This window comes from Cherax quadricarinatus, chromosome 92 (genome assembly GCF_038502225.1).
Source record: "Cherax quadricarinatus isolate ZL_2023a chromosome 92, ASM3850222v1, whole genome shotgun sequence".
NCBI classification, from domain to species: domain Eukaryota; kingdom Metazoa; phylum Arthropoda; class Malacostraca; order Decapoda; family Parastacidae; genus Cherax; species Cherax quadricarinatus.
Window position 1 is genome coordinate 6,510,688 of NC_091383.1, and position 13,044 is coordinate 6,523,731.

Below are 13,044 nucleotides of genomic sequence, written 5' to 3' on the forward strand. Positions count from 1 at the left end.
ACCCAAGAGTTGCACTTGTGTCTAATTTATCAGGCCTACTGGCCCATACAAGTCAGGTCCTTCTCAAAACCACCCATTCCCACCCACAGATCGACTCGGTCAATAATTTCGTGAAAAATATTTACAAATACAGACATCAAATGCAGACACAACATAGACATATTAAACATTAAAATGGTATAAAATACCGACAGGTTGTTAGGTAAGACACATATGCAACGGTTAACTGTTGCATATGTGTCTTACCTAACAACCTGTCGGTATTTTATACCATTTTAATGTTCAATCTGTCAGACACTGCAACACAAGGGTATCTTGGTACAGACCTGCATTCAACTTCGACAACCTCTACTAGTGAGAACGGCTGGATTTGAGAGGGACCTGACCTCCCAAAGTGACCTACGTCTCACCTCCTGGCGCTATATAAGGCTCCATCCTGTCCATTCAACTTCATATTGTTTCAGACTTCGGAACAATGCTCTTCTCCAGACTGAGGGACTGACCACCTCAAATCTTTAAGGGTGATGGACTGATTACATCGTCTTCAAGTCTCTTCTGCTTCTATCAACTTTTCTGTACTCGACTGAAGAAGCCTACTGTGTAGGCGAAACGTTTCAAAATAAAGATACCTAACCGTTGCATATGTGTCTTACCTAACATAGACATATTAAGTCACAGTCGACTACCGTAAAAAAAATTGTCTGGACACGTAGTTATAAATTGAGACATGTGGCTCCCCCAGGAGTCGCTACAACTGAGCCAACACATGTGTACATAAAGAAGGAACACTGAAGCAGGCCTACTGGCCCATGCGAGGCAGGTCCAAGTCTCCTATTGGCTTAAGCCAATGCCCTAACCTAGTTAAGTCAGGTCAGGTTCACTTTAGGAAGGAGTACGTCATCTAACCTAGTAGCACAAGCTAGTCAGGTCCAACTCACACCCACCCACACCCTCTCATGTATTTATCTAACCTATTTTTAAAAGTACACAACATTCAAATGTGTACATTCGTACACACCTGAACAGTTTCATGCAAATTAGAGAGTGTAAGAAAAGTCTAAACGTGACACAGACTCAAACCTCCAGATGTTGATCAAGGAGGAGGATGTGCAAGAAAGGTATAAAATACCGACAATAAGAAAGTTAAGACACTTGTGCAACATCTGGATATCTTTATTGTAGACGTTTCGCCATCCAGTGGCTTTATCAGTCTGTATTGGTAAAGCCACTGGATGGCGAAACGTCTACAATAAAGATACCCAGATGTTGCACATGTGTCTTAACTTTCAAGGAGGAGGATCTTGGAGTGACTTTCGCAAATAATGTTGCAATATTATTGCAATACCTACAATTTAGGCAGCATTTGTGAGTCTAGAGTAACTAGGAAATGACTTCTGGGTCATAACTGAAGAATCCTCTGGGTCATAACTGAAGAATCCTCTGGGTCATAACTGAAGAATCCTCTGGGTCATAACTGAAGAATCCTCTGGGTCATAACTGAAGAATCCTCTGGGTCATAACTGAAGAATCCTCTGGGTCATAACTGAAGAATCCACTGGGTCATAACTGAAGAATCCTCTGGGTCATAACTGAAGAATCCTCTGGGTCATAACTGAAGAATCCTCTGGGTCATAACTGAAGAATCCTCTGGGTCATAACTGAAGAATCCTCTGGGTCATAACTGAAGAATCCACTGGGTCATAACTAAAGAATCCTCTGGGTCATAACTAAAGAATCCTCTGGGTCATAACTAAAGAATCCTCTGGGTCATAACTAAAGAATCCTCTGCGTCATAACTAAAGAATCCTCTGGGTCATAACTAAAGAATCCTCTATGGGGCTGTGCACGGTATACATCAGGGTAGGTTACGTAAACTTAAGCAGCAGGAAACAGGACAAGTGATTCCTGACGCTGGTCTTAGTCACATGATGACCCGCCACTGGAGCTTATGGTCATCTGACCGAGGCCTTCCACTGGCTTACCACTCCACCCCATTAAAAATTAATATCAGTGTATCAGTATATGTCAGACTTGGAGTGAAAAACATCGTAGACTTGAGCAGACTCTTCACTACAGTATTATTCATTAACTCCAAAACTGAGGGACTGATTACCTCCTCTTTTGTATATACTTCTTCAGTCTTCCATTCATATCCTTGAATTTGTATTGATAAAGCCACTGGAGGGCGAAACGTCTACAGTAAAGATACCCAGATGTTGCACATGTGTATAATTCTTCATCATGTCGGTATTGTCTACCATACACTTGTAGCGGGATCGCTAGTGCACTCAGCTCACACACTGAGGTCCGGGGTTCGAATCTACTCCGGTACGGCTGGAAAACATTAGGAACGTGTTTCCATAAGACACCTGATGTCCCTGTCCCTGTTCACTCATCAGTTTAAAATGGATACCTGAGTGTTAGTGGACTGGTGTGAGTCGCATCCTGGGTGTTAGTGGACTGGTGTGAGTCGCATCCTGGGTGTTAGTGGACTGGTGTGGGTTACATCCTGGGTGTTAGTGGACTGGTGTGGGTCACATCCTGGGTGTTAGTGGACTGGTGTGGGTCACATCCTGGGTGTTAGTGGACTGGTGTGGGTTACATCCTGGGTGTTAGTGGACTAGTGTGGGTCACATCCTGGGTGTTAGTGGACTAGTGTGGGTTGCATCCTGGGTGTTAGTGGACTGGTGTGGGTTACATCCTGGGTGTTAGTGGACTGGTGTGGGTTACATCCTGGGTGTTAGTGGACTGGTGTGGGTCACATCCTGGGTGTTAGTGGACTGGTGTGGGTCGCATCCTGGGTGTTAGTGGACTGGTGTGGGTCACATCCTGGGTGTTAGTGGACTGGTGTGGATCAAATCCTGGGTGTTAGTGGACTGGTGTGAGTCGCATCCTGGGACAAAACTGACCTAATTTGCGGGAAATGCTCAGCATAACAAGCGGCTTTCTATATAGTAGTATGTCACTGATGTCAGCTATGATCTGTATACCTTGTACATGTACTTGTATACCTTGTACATGTACTTGTATACCTTGTACATGTACTGGTATACCTTGTACATGTACTGGTATACCTTGTACATGTACTGGTATACCTTGTACATGTACTTGTATACCTTGTACATGTACTGGTATACCTTGTACATGTACTTGTATACCTTGTACATGTACTTGTATACCTTGTACATGTACTTGTATACCTTGTACATGTACTGGTATACCTTGTACATGTACTGGTATACCTTGTACATGTACTTGTATACCTTGTACATGTACTTGTATACCTTGTACATGTACTGGTATACCTTGTACATGTACTTGTATACCTTGTACATGTACTTGTATACCTTGTACATGTACTTGTATACCTTGTACATGTACTTGTATACCTTGTACATGTACTTGTATACCTTGTACATGTACTTGTATACCTTGTACATGTACTTGTATACCTTGTACATGTACTTGTATACCTTGTACATGTAATTGTATACCTTGTACATGTACTTGTATACCTTGTACATGTACTGGTATACCTTGTTCATGTACTTGTATACCTTGTACATGTACTTGTATGCCTTGTACATGTACTTGTATACCTTGTACATGTACTGGTATACCTTGTACATGTACTTGTATACCTTGTACATGTACTTGTATACCTTGTACATGTACTTGTATACCTTGTACATGTACTTGTATACCTTGTACATGTACTTGTATACCTTGTACATGTACTTGTATACCTTGTACATGTACTGGTATACCTTGTACATGTACTTGTATACCTTGTACATGTACTTGTATACCTTGTACATGTACTTGTATACCTTGTACATGTACTTGTATACCTTGTACATGTACTGGTATACCTTGTACATGTACTGGTAGTAAGTAAAGATATTATTATTATTATTATTATTATTATTATTATTATTATGTAGGTAAATGGTTCACAGAACCGACAGTATGATGCATTAGACACATGTGCAATACTCAGGTATTTTTATTCTGCAAAGTTTCGCCAGCTAGTGACTTCTTCAGTCCAATGCAGAGAAAGGTGGAAAATGAGGAAGAGTTTGAGGTAATCAGTCCTTCAACCTGGAGTCGATGTGATCATCAGTCTTGATAAAATGATCTTGAAAAGATTGATGGACTGATCACATCGTCTCCAGGTTGAGGGACTGATTACCTCATACTCCTCCTCGTCTTCCACCTTTCTCTGCATTGGACTGAAGAAGTCACTAGCTGGCGTAACGTTTCCACAATAAAAATACCCAAGAATTGGGCAATTGAACATTAAAATGGTATAAAATACCGACAGGTTGTTAGGTAAGACACATGCAACAGTTAGGTATCTTCTGCTTCAAGTATCTTCAAGTATCTTCTGCTTCTATCAACTTTTCTGTACTCGACTGAAGAAGCCTACTGTGTAGGCGAAACGTTTCGAAATAAAGATACCTAACTATTGCACAAGCGTCTAATATATCATACTGTCGGTTCTGTGAAACATCTTGAGCAATAGATTCCCATCCCCCGTAACGAATGTGACCTGACCTGACTAGGTTGGGGCATTGGCTTAAGCCGGTAGGAGACTTGGACCTGCCTCGCATGGGCCAGTAGGCCCGTTTCAGTGTTCCTTCATTATTATGTTATGTTCTTATCTCGGCTTGGTATTCCAGGACCGTGATGATTTTTGCTTATAAACTTGTTGATTTCCAGGTGTTCCAGGTTGATTTCCAGGTGTTTACCCTGTCCATAACCTTACTGTGAACGTCAGTAGTTTTTAAGACTCTGTTCTCATGGTTGAGCTTCATACTGTTCCAGATCATGGAGTTGAACTCTTCTCCAGGCTGAGGGACTGACCACCTTGTTCCAGATCATGGAGTTGAACTCTTCTCCAGGCTCTCCAGTTCCAGATCTGAACTCTTCTCCAGGCTGAGGAACTGACCACCTTGTTCCAGATCATGGAGTTGAACTCTTCTCCAGGCTGAGGGACTGACCACTTTGTTCCAGATCATGGAGTTGAACTCTTCTCCAGGCTGAGGGACTGACCACCTTGTTCCAGATCATGGAGTTGAAATCTTCTCCAGGCTGAGGGACTGACCACCTTGTTCCAGATCATGGAGGCTGAGGGACTGACCACTTTGTTCCAGATCATGGAGTTGAACTCTTCTCCAGGCTGAGGGACTGACCACCTCAAATCCTTTTTCTCTAAGGTTGATGGACTGATTACAAGTTTATTTCACTACTACACCTGCTTCCTCCATATTTGACCGAAGAAACCTACTTTGTAGGCGAAACATTTTAACAGTAAAGATACACATCTGTCGCACATGTGTCTTAATCTTCACCTTGTCATGTTTTATTCCATAAACAACAAAACTGACCAGTTATATAACTCTGTTTGTTCCATTTCTTAAATATAGGGACAAGATCGTCTCTCCTCCACATCCCTGTTAGACGACCTGTTTAACTTTAATGAAGATTTTCGTTAGTGGTGCACACAGTACTCCAGCTCCCTTTGGAGCTCTATACAATTAGGTGAGTGCTTCAAAGGGAGCACTCCAGCTCCCCTTGGAGCACTCACCTAATTGTGGTTGCAGGGGTTGACACTCAGCTCCTGGCCTCCACTGTCTGCACCATTAACTGTTCCTTACTGTTGCTTCCAAAATTTTTATTGAGAAATCTTTGGGTAAGGGACCTGAAGAGTTTTTATTTCTGGGTTTTTTGGATATTCTTTGACAATGTCAAATTTTGATATTTGTAAATTTACATGTTAAAATAATTTACAAATGAGAAAAATTTTGAAATTGATCAATAAATTTACGAAAGTCAAAAAAAAAATAAAAAAATAAATTAACAAATGTCAAAAATTTTTAATTTTACAATTATCAGTAAATTAACGAATGTTATTTTCTTTATTTTAGTTTAAGTTAAAGTAATTTTAGGTTAAGCTAAAGTAATTTTAGGTTAAGCTAAAGTAATTTTAGGTTAAGCTAAAGTAATTTTAGGTTAAGCTAAAGTAATTTTAGGTTAAGCTAAAGTAATTTTAGGTTAAGCTAAAGTAATTTTAGGTTAAGCTAAAGTAATTTTAGGTTAAGCTAAAGTAATTTTAGGTTAAGCTAAAATAATTTTAGGTTAAGTTAAAATAATTTTAGGTTAAGCTAAAGTAATTTTAGGTTAAGCTAAAGTAATTTTAGGTTAAGCTAAAATAATTTTAGGTTAAGCTAAAGTAATTTTAGGTTAAGCTAAAGTAATTTTAGGTTAAGCTAAAGTAATTTTAGGTTAAGCTAAAGTAATTTTAGGTTAAGCTAAAGTAACTTTAGGTTAAGCTAAAGTAATTTTAGGTTAAGCTAAAGTAATTTTAGGTTAAGCTAAAGTAATTTTAGGTTAAGCTAAAGTAATTTTAGGTTAAGCTAAAGTAATTTTAGGTTAAGCTAAAATAATTTTAGGCTAAGCTAAAGTAATTTTAGGTTAAGCTAAAGTAATTTTAGGTTATAATAAAGTTGGTAATTGGTTAATTAATTTTAAGCGCTTAACCCATGTGGGTCATTCAGCGCAAGACGCGGTGAAGGTTTGGTCCTCCGTCTACTGAGCGCCTGACAGACGCGCTTCCTATTTGTACTCACCTATACTTATAAAGTTGGTAGAATTACCGACAATATGTAAAGTAAAAGGACACAAGTGCAACTAATGTGACATTTTATTGTGGCAACGTTTCGCTCTCCAGGAGCTTTATCAAGCCATTACAAACAATACATGGACACAGAGGGTATATATAGGCTCAGAGTGAGGTGCAATACTAGTGAGGTACCATTTGGATGTTCACTAGTGTAGTAGTAGTAGTAGTAATAATAGTAGTAGTAGTAGTAGTAGTAGTAGTAGTAGTAGTAGTAGTAGTAGTAGTGACAAAAGTAGTAGTAGTAATACAATATGGTAGAGCAATTAATTCGTACACGAGTAAAAGGATATAAAAGCTATTACTTGGGTAACATAAAAATAGGTTGGACAAATATAGACTGGAATGAGGCAGCTTGTTTCAGTGTTCACTCTCTGTAATGTGCTTTGTGTAGTATAACAGGAGAGACTATGTGATGGCAGGGTTTACTGTTTTCAGGAGGATTCTTGCTAAGACTTCGGAGATGGTGAAGCTGCCGTTGTTTTGTTTAATTGTATTCGAAACAGCGATCAGTGCTGATTCAAGGCACTTGCGTCTGCGGAAATTAGTTTCTTTGATCACTAATTGGGCGTCTCTGAATTTCATGAGATAATTGGTGGAATTTCGGTGTTGTACACAGGCGTTGTTCAAGTTATCGTTCCTACATGCGTAAATCTGTTCATTGAGGCGAGTGTCGAGGTTTCTTGCTGTTTCACCTACGTAAATCTTGTCACAGCCTCCACAGGGTATAGTGTAAACTCCTGCATTGACTGGTTCGTGGTGCTTGGATTTTGTCCTGGTTAGATTCTTTATTGAAGTGGTAGAAGCGATGGCGACTCTGGTGTTAGCTTGTGAAAGTACTTTTGAGACGTTCAGTGCAACCTGGCTGTTGGGAAGAATTATAACTTTGTTGGGAGTGGTGTTGGTGCGTGGAGAATTAATGATCTGAAGAGCTCTTTTCTTGCAGTCTTTGATGAAAAAGGAAGGAAAATGTAACTCAGTGAATGTTTGGTGAATGTATGTACATTCCTCGTCAAGAAACTCAGGACTACAAATTCGGTATGCTCTTAGGAAAAACCCGATGATGATGCCTCTTTTGGTCTTGGTATCTTGACTGGAATAGAAGTGTGTGAGATCATTTTTATTGGTGGGTTTCCGATAAACTTGAAATCTTAGGTTGTTGTCTACTTTGTGAATGAGGACGTCGAGGAAAGGTAGCTTGTCATTGGACTCTTCTAGTGTAAACTGGATCGCCGGTTCAACTGCGTTGAGCCTTGCCTGAAGATCCCGTACATCAAAACGTTTGGGAGTTATTACGAGGACATCGTCCACGTAACGTAACCAAGTGACGCTTGAAGGGATGATGTTGGCGAAGTGTTCGGACTCTAGGTGTTCCATGTATAAGTTGGCTAGGACGACACTGATGGGGGACCCCATTCCCATGCCGTAGGTTTGTTTGTAGAGCTTGTTATTGAAAGAAAAACAGTTGAAATTAACACAGAGTTCAATCAAGTCAACAAAATCTCCGGGAGGTAGAGGAAGATTAAGGTCCTGATTGACTTTACGTCGTAGAACCTCGATGGCTTTTTTGGTAGGTACTTTTGTGAAGAGGGAAGTCACGTCTAAACTGCTTAGTTTCTTGTTACGGATGGAGAAGTTACGGATGCGGTTGAGAAGGTCGCCTGAGTGTTTAAGATGAGCGGGGCTGATGGTCCCCAGAAGGCAGGAAAGATGTTTGGCAAGAACTCCGGCTAGTTTGTGTGGAGCACTGCCTATTCCTGACGTGATTGGTCTGAGAGGAATATTGTGTTTATGGGTCTTGGGTAAACCATACATGTGTGCTGGTTTACGGTTGCTTGGTAACAAGTACAGAAGTTTCTTCCCTTCTCTAGTGCGTTTGAGTATTTGTCTGGTTTTGTATAGAAAGTCTTTGGTGAGCGTCTCCCACTCATTCACAAAGTAGACAACAACCTAAGATTTCAAGTTTATCGGAAACCCACCAATAAAAATGATCTCACACACTTCTATTCCAGTCAAGATACCAAGACCAAAAGAGGCATCATCATCGGGTTTTTCCTAAGAGCATAATACCGAATTTGTAGTCCTGAGTTTCTTGACGAGGAATGTACATACATTCACCAAACATTCACTGAGTTACATTTTCCTTCCTTTTTCATCAAAGACTGCAAGAAAAGAGCTCTTCAGATCATTAATTCTCCACGCACCAACACCACTCCCAACAAAATTATAATTCTTCCCAACAGCCAGGTTGCACTGAACGTCTCAAAAGTACTTTCACAAGCTAACACCAGAGTCGCCATCGCTTCTAGCACATCAATAAAGGATCTAACCAGGACAAAATCCAAGCACCACGAACCAGTCAACGCAGGAGTTTACACTATACCCTGTGGAGGCTGTGACAAGATTTACGTAGGTGAAACAGCAAGAAACCTCGACACTCGCCTCAATGAACACATTTACGCATGTAGGAACGATAACTTGAACAACGCCTGTGTACAACACCGAAATTCTACCAATCATCTCATGAAATTCAGAGACGCCCAATTAGTGATCAAAGAAACTAATTTCCGCAGACGCAAGTGCCTCGAATCAGCACTGATCGCTGTTTCGAATACAATTAAACAAAACAACGGCAGCTTCACCATCTCCGAAGTCTTAGCAAGAATCCTCCTGAAAACAGTAAACCCTGCCATCACATAGTCTCTCCTGTTATACTACACAAAGCACAGAGAGTGAACACTGAAACAAGCTGCCTCTTTCCAGTCTATATTTGTCCAACCTATTTTTATGTTACCCAAGTAATAGCTTTTATATCCTTTTACTCGTGTACGAATTAATTGCTCTACCATATTGTATTACTTTTGTCACTACTACTACTACTACTACTACTACTACTACTACTACTACTAGCACTAAAGAACATCTAAATGGTACCTCACTAGTATTACACCTCACTCTGAGCCTTTATATACCCTCTGTGTCCATGTATTGTTTGTAATGGCTTGATAAAGCTCCTGGAGAGCGAAACGTTGCCACAATAAAATGTCACATTAGTTGCACTTGTGTCCTTTTGCATTACATAATTTTAGGTTAAGCTAAAATAATTTTAGGTTAAGCTAAAATAATTTTAGGTTAAGGTAAAATAATTTTAGGTTAAGCTAAAATAATTTTAGGTTAAGATAAAGTAATTTTAGGTTAAGCTAAAGTAAGTTGTTAGGTAAGACACATGTGCAACAGGAACATCAAAATGGTATACAATACCGACATCGTCTTCACTTCTCTACTGTTCCTGCCTACTTTCTGTATTCGACTGAAGAAGCCTACTGTGTAGGCGAAACGTTTCGGAATAAAGTTGTCTAACTGTTGCATATGTGTCTTACCTAACCACATGTGCAACAGTTAGGTATCTTTATTTCGAAATGTTTCGCCTACACAGTAGGCTTCTTCAGTCGAGTACAGAAAAGTTGATAGAAGCAGAAGATACTTGAAGACGATGTAATCAGTCCATCACCCTTAAAGTTTTGAGGTGGTCAGTCCCTCAGTCTGGAGAAGAGTATTGTTCCATAGTCTGGAACAATATATATGGAACAACACTTTTCTCCAGACTGAGGGACTGACCACCTCAAAACTTTAAGGGTGATGGACTGATTACATCGTCTTCAAGTATCTTCTGCTTCTATCAACTTTTCTGTACTCGACTGAAGAAGCCTACTGTGTAGGCGAAACGTTTCGAAATAAAGATACCTAACTATTGCATATATGTCTTACCTAACAACCTGTCGGTATTTTATACCATTTTAATGTTCACTAGAGTAAGTTATTTTAGGTTAATCTAAAGTTATTTTAGGTTAAGCTAAAGTAAGTTATTTTAGGTAATTAAAATAGGTAATTAGGTTAAGTAATTAGATTAGGTAATTAGCGTAGGTAATTTTTTTTATCAGACTGGCACTTTCTAGCTAGGCCCATCGTCTCGTTACTCGACTAACCATTTACTTACACATTTAGGTAATATCTCATCTCTTTATATCTCTTCCTAATTATTTTCTCTCCAATTTCACCTCTGCCACATATTTAATAGTCACTGCTGTGTGATCTTTGGTACCAAATAGTCACTGCTGTGTGATCTTTGGTACCAAATAGTCACTGCTGTGTGATCTTTGGTGCCAAATAGTCACTGCTGTGTGATCTTTGGTACCAAAATAGTCACTGCTGTGTGATCTTTGGTACCAAATAGTCACTGCTGTGTGATCTTTGGTGCCAAATAGTCACTGCTGTGTGATCTTTGGTGCCAAATAGTCACTGCTGTGTGATCTTTGGTGGCAAATAGTCACTGCTGTGTGATCTTTGGTACCAAATAGTCACTGCTGTGTGATCTTTGATACCAAATAGTCACTGCTGTGTGATCTTTGGTACCAAATAGTCACTGCTGTGTGATCTTTGGTACCAAATAGTCACTGCTGTGTGATCTTTGGTACCAAATCTTCTTAGTCTGCTCCTATGTCAGAGTCACTCAGGGCGAAAACTAGGTCCAGCCACGCTGGTTCAACCCTTTCTCGTATTCTTTTAGCTCTGATACATTGGGTCATGAAATTCCCCACTGATGAATGTAGTGAGTCAAGTGCACTTAATTTTCCCTTTAAATGGCTTATTTACATTAACTGGGAATCGTTGATCCACCAAAAACTCTATTAAATATTTTCTTAATAAATGTACTCTACGGCCTTCGTAATAATGATATAGATAAATGGTTCAGAGAACTGACAGGTTAAGGAAAAGGCCACAAGTGTAACTAATGGGACATTTTATTGTGGCAACGTTTCGCTCTCCAGGAGCAAAAATGTCGCGTTAGCTGCATTTGTGTCCTTATACTTAACATATTGTGGGTAATTCTACCAATATTAATACAAATAGACAGGATGAATTAGATACATGTTCAACACTTGGGTAGCTTTACTGTGGCAACGTTTCGCCACACAGTGGCTTCATCAGTCTAATACAGAGAAAAATCGTTGAAGTTCAGAATGACTTTGAGGTAATCAGTCCCTCAGCCTGGAGTTGATGCAATCAATCCATCAAGACTGATGGCCATTATTTATATCAACTCCAGGTTGAGGGACTGATTACCTTAAAGTCCTGATATTCAACCATTCTTCTCTGTATTGGACTGATGAAGCTACTGTGTAGCGAAACGTTGCCACAATAAAGATACCTAAGAGTTGAATATGTATCTAATTCATCCTGTCTATTTGTATTAATATTGGTAGAATTACCCACAATATGTTAAGTATAAGGACACAAATTCAGCTAACGCGACATTTTTGCTCCTGGAGAGCGAAACGTTGCCACAACAAAGATACCGAAGTGTTGCACATGTGTTAAATTAGACACATGTGCAACTCTTTGGTATCTTTATTGAGGAAACGTTTCGCCACACAGTGGCTTCATCAGTCCATACAAAGGACTGTTCATCCTGTTCTTCAAGTTTCTCCTTCGTATGGACTGATGAAGCCACTGTGTGGCGAAACGTTTCCTCAATAAAGATACCAAAGAGTTGTACATGTGTCTAATTTATCAACATGTTGGTTCTCTGAACCATTCATCTACAATGTTGCACATGTATCTAATTTACTTAATGGCAGCCTTTTATGTTGCATTCTCCTTGCAACATCTGTTATTCTCCTTGCAACATCTGTTATTCTCCTTGCAACATCTGTTATTCTCCTTGCAACATCTGTTATTTTCTAGCTATTGCATTATTCTCCTTGCAACATCTGTTATTCTCCTTGCAACATCTGTTATTCTCCTTGCAACAGCTGTTATTTTCTAGCTATTGCATTATTCTCCTTGCAACATCTGTTATTCTCCTTGCAACATCTGTTATTCTCCTTGCAACATCTGTTATTTTCTAGCTATTGCATTATTCTCCTTGCAACATCTGTTATTCTCCTTGCAACATCTGTTATTCTCCTTGCAACATCTGTTATTCTCCTTGCAACATCTGTTATTCTCCTTGCAACATCTGTTATTCTCCTTGCAACATCTGTTATTTTCCTTGCAACATCTGTTATTTTCTAGCTATTGCATTATTCTCCTTGCAACATCTGTTATTTTCCTTGCAACATCTGTTATTTTCTAGCTATGGCATTATTCTCCTTGCAACATCTGTTATTTTCTAGTTATTGCATTATTCTCCTTGCAACATCTGTTATTTTCTAGTTATTGCATTATTCTCCTTGCAACATCTGTTATGAACATCAAAATGGTATACAATACCGACAGGTTGTTAGGTAAGACACATGTGCAACAGTTAGACAACTTTATTCCGAAACGTTTCGCCTACACAGTAGGCTTCTTCAGTCGAA

General features: G+C 39.5%; 1 protein-coding gene across 1 annotated transcript in view; it reads left to right on the forward strand.

Moving 5' to 3' along the window:
- Window positions 1–13,044, forward strand: part of LOC128698310 (uncharacterized) — a 33,935-nt gene that overhangs the window by 4,758 nt on the left and 16,133 nt on the right. The window lies entirely within an intron of this gene.